General features: G+C 36.8%; 1 long non-coding RNA gene across 1 annotated transcript in view; it reads right to left on the bottom strand.

Annotated features, from left to right (window-relative positions):
- Positions 1-2099, bottom strand: part of LOC107570333 (uncharacterized) — an 18482-nt gene extending 16383 nt beyond the window's left edge. Inside the window, exon 1 of the long non-coding RNA XR_001607023.1 lies at positions 2084-2099. This is a non-coding gene — a long non-coding RNA (uncharacterized lncRNA). The remainder of the gene's footprint in view (positions 1-2083) is intronic.
- Between the last annotated feature and the right edge of the window lie 6292 nt (positions 2100-8391).

Raw genomic sequence — 8391 nt, 5'->3', positions numbered from 1 at the left:
TTTGTTTTCCAAAACAAAGCGAATCGGTCTCGGGCACGGACTGCAAGCACACCTGTTCCAGGCTCGTCTCTGCCTGCGGTACAGCGGGAATATGACTCGGCCCGGCCGCCTCCTCAGCAGCCTCCACCAGGCCGTCTTTAGAGGCAACCAGTGCCAGTCTCTCGTGCAAGTCACCCAGCGCCGAAAATGCCTCACCTGGCTGGGGCGACTCTTGCTGTTCTCCGCATCTGCAGCCGGAGCCGCAGGAAGGCCTTCCGGCCTGTCTCGATTCGGGCAAGTTTGTCTAACGTGTCCAAAATGAAAACATAAAGCATCTCATCGAGTCTGAATTAATAAAAAGTAGTGTAATCTTTGCCATCAATGCTTAGTTTCACCGACAGATTTAACGGATCACTCTGAGCATTCAAAATCATAAAAGCCTGATGCCGAAAAGACATTGCATGTTTAATATCAGGATTTTTACATCCGAGTGGAAACATTTTAATAGGACTCACTATTTTCCCATACCTCTGGAGTATTTGCTCTAATTTTTCGTTTTTAACAAACGGAGGTACGTTCGATAACCTGATGTTAGCGCCACTGACCGCCGCACTCACGACTATCAGACAATCCTCTACTGACACCTGGGCATCAGGCATGCATTTACAACCATGCCTGAGTGTTAACAGCGAGAAATCTCCCTCTTCCGACCCCATTATCCCCACCCACTCACTGAAGTCAGGGATAATTACTTTCACGGACTTTTACATTAACTGTTCCCTCCTGGTGGAATGACCTGCCCAACTCAATCCCAGCAGCTGAATCCTTAGCCATCTTCAAGAAACGACTAAAAACACATCTGTTCCATCTTTATTTCACCCTCTAAATCTAGCTCTTTCTATTCTATTTGAATTCTAATTTATCTATTTATCTTTTTTATAAAAAAAAAACAAACAAACTAACAATAGCGTTCTATTTTTTTTCTATTCTATCTACTTGTTTTTGTGTGTTTGTGTTTGTTTGTTTGTGTGTGTGTGTGTTTGTGTGTGTGTGTGTGTATGTGTGTGTGTGTGTGTGTGTGTGTGTGTGTGTATGTGTATGTGGAAGGGGATATGTGGGTATGTGACACAACATCCAACGAGTAGAACCGACAAAGGAAGACTGAACAAACAGGAACTTAAATACAAGGGATAATTACTAAACACAGGTGTCAGGAGTCATAATCAAACTAAACGAGGACAGGAACATGACCAAATAAGGAAAAAACAGGAACAGAAACAGGGGCAAAACACGACATCCTGACATCCATAAGGTCGATGTAATATTTATTTATTTAAACTGGTCTTAGCTGATACCCCGGCCTGGTTTAGCTGTGAGCTGAAAAATGTCTAAAACCTTCTACAACCAACCAACAGGCAAAAGCGAACCAATTTACGCAGATTTATTTATTTTATTTATTGTTTTTTAATTTGCATAAAACCAATATATTCATCCTGCTTTGCTGCAGTCTTCTGAAGCCATTCTGTGGCATAAATCTCTGTTAACATTAGTTAATAATAATAAAAATACAATTGTTCGTTGTTAATCCATTTAATAATAATAACATATACAGATTGACCGCAAGGCTTTCTTCATGCGATTGTGATTCATATTTATATATAAATTATATTTTGGCAGCAATGACATGATATCTGGTGCTGTGGATCTTCAGCATGGTCAAACATGTGGAAGCGCAAATGAGATTAGAGGGGAAGATTTTACATAACTTTTTAATTTTACGTAACTAACGCTTCTGCTGTTTGAAAATAGTCTTTGCGTGCTTCAATAAAGAAGAAAGTCCCATGTGCGTTCTCTAATTTTCTGCCTGAATTATTTTGAATGACTCCTACTATGAACTTCTAAAGGCAGTAATTACAAAGCACTTGACAAATTTCTTTCTAGCCTCTTTATCTATTTATCTTTTTTATAAAAAACAAACAAACAAACTAACAATAGCTTTCTATTTTTTTTCTATTCTATCTACTTGTTTTTGTGTGTTTGTGTTTGTGTGTGTGTGTGTGTGTGTGTGTATGTGTATGTGGAAGGGGATATGTGGGTATGTGACACAACATCCAACGAGTAGAACCGACAAAGGAAGACTGAACAAACAGGAACTTAAATACAAGGGATAATTACTAAACACAGGTGTCAGGAGTCATAATCAAACTAAACGAGGACAGGAACATGACCAAATAAGGAAAAAACAGGAACAGAAACAGGGGCAAAACACGACATCCTGACATCCATAAGGTCGATGTAATATTTATTTATTTAAACTGGTCTTAGCTGATACCCCGGCCTGGTTTAGCTGGGAGCTGAAACATGTCTAAAACCTTCTACAACCAACCAACAGGCAAAAGCGAACCAATTTACGCAGATTTATTTATTTTATTTATTGGTTTTTAATTTGCATAAAACCAATATATTCATCCTGCTTTGCTGCAGTCTTCTGAAGCCATTCTGTGGCATAAATCTCTGTTAACATTAGTTAATAATAATAAAAATACAATTGTTCGTTGTTAATCCATTTAATAATAATAACATATACAGATTGACCTCAAGGCTTTCTTCATGCGATTGTGATTCATATTTATATATAAATTATATTTTGGCAGCAATGACATGATATCTGGTGCTGTGGATCTTCAGCATGGTCAAACATGTGGAAGCGCAAATGAGATTAGAGGGGAAGATTTTACATAACTTTTTAATTTTACGTAACTAACGCTTCTGCTGTTTGAAAATAGTCTTTGCGTGCTTCAATAAAGAAGAAAGTCCCATGTGCGTTCTCTAATTTTCTGCCTGAATTATTTTGAATGACTCCTACTATGAACTTCTAAAGGCAGTAATTACAAAGCACTTGACAAATTTCTTTCTAGCCTTATTAATGTGTCACACATGACATCACACATATGTCTCAATCTGCTAGCTTATCATCAGGAGTTAAACATGTCCTAATGAGTCCATTTCACAGTCAAGCCGTGAGTAAATTTTTTCCCATCAGTTTGATGCCAATGGCCCCTGTTTGGCCCAGTTCTCCATGATTTATGTTGACAAGTCAGATGTAAGGGTTGAAAAGACATCCATCTTCCCTGGAGCAGGAACTTAAATACAAGGGATAATTACTAAACACAGGTGTCAGGAGTCATAATCAAACTAAACGAGGACAGGAACATGACCAAATAAGGAAAAAACAGGAACAGAAACAGGGGCAAAACACGACATCCTGACATCCATAAGGTCGATGTAATATTTATTTATTTAAACTGGTCTTAGCTGATACCCCGGCCTGGTTTAGCTGGGAGCTGAAACATGTCTAAAACCTTCTACAACCAACCAACAGGCAAAAGCGAACCAATTTACGCAGATTTATTTATTTTATTTATTGGTTTTTAATTTGCATAAAACCAATATATTCATCCTGCTTTGCTGCAGTCTTCTGAAGCCATTCTGTGGCATAAATCTCTGTTAACATTAGTTAATAATAATAAAAATACAATTGTTCGTTGTTAATCCATTTAATAATAATAACATATACAGATTGACCTCAAGGCTTTCTTCATGCGATTGTGATTCATATTTATATATAAATTATATTTTGGCAGCAATGACATGATATCTGGTGCTGTGGATCTTCAGCATGGTCAAACATGTGGAAGCGCAAATGAGATTAGAGGGGAAGATTTTACATAACTTTTTAATTTTACGTAACTAACGCTTCTGCTGTTTGAAAATAGTCTTTGCGTGCTTCAATAAAGAAGAAAGTCCCATGTGCGTTCTCTAATTTTCTGCCTGAATTATTTTGAATGACTCCTACTATGAACTTCTAAAGGCAGTAATTACAAAGCACTTGACAAATTTCTTTCTAGCCTTATTAATGTGTCACACATGACATCACACATATGTCTCAATCTGCTAGCTTATCATCAGGAGTTAAACATGTCCTAATGAGTCCATTTCACAGTCAAGCCGTGAGTAAATTTTTTCCCATCAGTTTGATGCCAATGGCCCCTGTTTGGCCCAGTTCTCCATGATTTATGTTGACAAGTCAGATGTAAGGGTTGAAAAGACATCCATCTTCCCTGGAGAGTCCAGGAACAGCAGCACAAAGAGAGAGGTATGGCTCCACAGCCGAGGAAACGCGCTCTCATTTCCATCCCAGCCTCAAAGAGTCAAAGATCTCATTCACAGCGACAAGATTCATCTTTGTTCCAGAGATTAAACTCTATTTGATGGATGCACTTTCTTTACCCATATGAACGTGGAAGGAGTCACAAAACAAGTCCAGTTTTGATCATGCATTCTAGAAATGTGTCTGGCATGTGTAATTACATTTGAACTGTTAAAAATGGAGCACTTTATTTTCAAGTGCCGTAGTCACAGGTGTTGCATGCATTTAGTGTGATAACAACACCAGTTAATCAATACAACACTAAATCAAACCCTAACCCTACATGTTAATTAATACATAATAATGCAAAATCAAAAAAATGATCAAATAATAATAATTAAAATTCAAAATCTTATTTACCATTGTAGCATACATTTATATTTTTGATGTTACTTACATACATTCTATGCTTTAGTTAGTTTCATGCACATTACTGCAAAAAATATAAAAGGACTGGGGAATAATGAGAGGTTTTATGAATATGGCATTAATAACCCATTCAGAAATGTAATATATGACATATATCGCCCTGCATCAGGAGTGATATTGATATATATTACCTATAAGGTGATATTAAATTTTCACATGCATACATTCTCTGGGTAGAAGTTTATATAACGTATATATAGCAAAATTTGTATATCTGTACAATGATATATAAAATATCTGTACAATGATTTTTATGTGGTATTATATTTAGCAACCACTTACGTCAACAACATATATACAGTGCCTTGCGAAAGTATTCAAACCCCTTAATTTTGTTCACATTTTGTTATGTTGGAGCCTTATGTTAAACTGCTTTAAATTACTTTTTTCCCACATCAATCTACACTAAAAAAAATGGTGCTATATAGCACTAAAAGCGGTTCTTTGGCTTGTAATCATAGGGGAACCATTTTTAGTGCTGTTTAGCACCTATTTTTACAGGTTCTATATAGCACCTTTGTCAAATGGTGCCATGTAGAACCATAAGAGGTGCCATATAGCACTTATATCACATATAGTACTCAACAATGGTGCACCAATCATAACTCATCCATGGCTCCCAGCATGCATTGCGACATTAATATATTATGCAGCTGCATTGTCTTAGTATTTTCTTTTATTCTTACTATTTGCTGTTATTTTTGTTGTGACTTTTTACTGCCCTGTTTTGTGATGTTCAAAAATCATATAAAAATTATCAGAACATTTTGTCCCCATTGCTGAGATTCACATGCTGATTCTTCATGTCTATGCGTGACAGACTTGAAACCTCTTTATAACCCATAATTCTAAAAGTGTTTTATACAATTTTCTCACATTGTCACGTAGTATCGTAGAACTGCAATAACATAATACTCATAAAAAAACTACAGATTTTGAAAAAATGCAACCAGAGACTCAGACGCATTAAATGATTTTACCATAAGATCCTTGCCATCACATGTGTGCTTTATAAACACTATTGTAACAGTCAAAGAGAAACTTATTTTTTAAACTTAAAATTAAAGTCAAGGCTTTTTTTTTTAGAGTGTACACTCCATACATCACAATGGCAAAGCAAAACAGAACTGTCATAACTTTGTAAATTTATATAAAAAAAACTGAAATAAGTACATTGCATAAGTACTCAGTACTTAGCTGAAACACCTTAACAGCCTCAAGTATTTTTGGGTATGATGTGACAAGCTTTGCTCATCATCATTTGGCAATTATCTGCCATTCTTCACCTCACCTGTTCACCTCTCGAGCTCTGTCAGGTTGGATGGGGGCAGATGCACATTTTCAGGTTTCTCCAGAAATATTTGATTGGGTTCCATCCCAGGCTCTGGCTGAACCACTCAAGGACATTCACAGAGTCGTCTATAAGCCACACTTGCTGTGTGCTTAGGGTCACTGTCCCGTTGGAAGGCAAGCCTTCTGCTCAGTCTGAGGTTCTGTATTTCTGAGGATCTCAATATTTTGGTGCATTGAGCTTTTCTATTACTCTGACGAGTCCCTCAGTCCCTGCCTCTGAAAAACAGCCCCACAGCATGAGGCTGCTACCAGCACACGTTACTTTTGGGATGGTACTCTGCAGGTGATGAGCGGAGCTAGTTTCCTTCAAACATGATGCTTAGAATTGAGGTTCATCAGACCAGAGAATATTGTTTCTCAAATTCTGAGGGCCCTTTAGGTGCATTTTTGCAAATTCTAAATGTGTTTTCATGTGTCTTTACTGAAGAGAGGATTGAGTCTGACCACACCGCCATAAAGCACAGATTGGTAGAGTGTTGCAGCGATGTTTGTCCTTCTGTAGGTTTCTCCTATCTGCACATATGATCATGGAGCTCAACTAGAGTGACCATCAGGTTCTTGCTCACCAGTCTAACCAAAGCCCTTCTCCATCAGTTGCTCAGTTTGGCCAGGAGGCCAGCTCTAGGAAGAGGCCTGGTTGTTCCAAACGTTTTCCATTACGGATAACGGAGGCTACATGCTTCTTTTAACCTTCAATGCAGCAGAATTTTTTTCTGAACTCTTCCACAGATGTGTGGCTTGATGCAAACCTGTTTCTGAGCTCTACAGGCAGTTCTTTTGACCTCAGGACTTCATCTTTGCTCTAATACGCATTTTCAGCTGTTAGACCTTTTATTAAGACGTGTGCCTTTCCAAATCATACCCATTTAATTGAGTTTGCCACAGGTTGGCTTTACTCAAAGTGTAGTAACATTTACAAGCAAAATGAATGCTCCTGAGCTAAATTTCAACTTCAACAGATACAGAATACTTATGCAATGGAATCATTTAAGTTTTTTATCTTTTATAAATTTTTATGTTAAAAACCTGTTATTTGCTTTGTCATTATGGTGTATGGAGTGTAGATTGATGTGGAAAAAAAGTAATTTAAAGCAGTTTAACATAAGGCTGCAACATAACAAATTGTGAAAAAATGAAGGGGTTTGAATACTTTCACAAGGCACTGTATATATATATATATATATATATATATATATATATAACACATACATACATGCATATCATTTAGATATGTAACTTCATTAAAAGAACATATATAGAAAATTTTATTTTTTATATTTACTTATATAATATCAACATGTATTGACAGGGGTTAGGATGGATAAATATGTACATGACATAAACATAAAAAAAATGTATTACACATAAACATATGTATTTGTATGGGCTAGATATATATGTTAATATATGAAATTGTCCCAATTTCTAATAGGTTTCATATACATATTTATTTCATATGACAATATACAGTATTTCACACATGGAAGTTTACATTTGCATATGGGAACACTGCACAAAAAAAAGAAATCACTTTCCATATTTTGCTCAACAAATGTCTTTTTTTTTTGCCATATTAGTGCTGAGGTGTCAGGGATTTCGGTACGCAAGCTTTTTTTTGGAAGCTGCTCTGCGAGCTCATATCCCATCAGTCAGCAGTCTCAGAATCACTCTGCTAACAGACGTCTTTAATGCCACACTTGATGCATCTGACAGCTGCCCTGTAAGGAAGGTATGGAAATGCTGCACGTCTCTGCTCAAGTCATGATATGATCTTCCTGTCATGTCAAGCCAGAGGATGCTGTGTTCCAGATGCATTTCCTAAAGGGCTGAGAGGAGAGAGATAACACTTTAAGGTTGACTAATCACATATTTTCATATTATAAATCTTTCTCAAAATTCTCTTTATTAAAGTAGCCAAGTTTAACCCAGAAACTATTAGGGAATTGCTCATTAAAGTGATAGTTCTCTCTCTCTCTCTCTCTCTCTCTCTCTCTCTCTCTCTCTCTCACACACACACACATACACACACAATGTATACATAAATGAAAACGTAGCTCTCAAATCATGCATTCATGCATTTTCAACTATGGTGCATCAAGACATCACAGATTTGGTTAAATATGGTAGCGATGGCTGAGGGGATGTTTTTCAGGGAATAAAGTTGAATAAAGCACATGTGCTATGGACCAATTTTTCATTGTGCTATTTTTGTTTGTCATTTTGGGAGCTCAGCAGCATCTGTCCCTATTCACTTGGACGGAAAAGCAGCAACATGAATGTGCTGCCTTAACCAAACCTTTTCCTAACAACTGGAGTATAAGATGACAGAATTCAGCAATTATCTTAGGTCATGTGGTTGGTGTGAATCTGCATTGGATTGTAGATGTTACTCATGTTTTTATTTGTTATCTCAAACAGTA

Source organism: Sinocyclocheilus grahami, unplaced genomic scaffold (assembly GCF_001515645.1).
Source record: "Sinocyclocheilus grahami isolate Dianchi unplaced genomic scaffold, SAMN03320097.WGS_v1.1 scaffold1442.1, whole genome shotgun sequence".
In the NCBI taxonomy this organism is placed as follows: Eukaryota; Metazoa; Chordata; class Actinopteri; order Cypriniformes; family Cyprinidae; genus Sinocyclocheilus; species Sinocyclocheilus grahami.
Note: the sequence above shows the minus strand (reverse complement) of the source record. Positions and strands in the feature narration are given on the sequence as shown.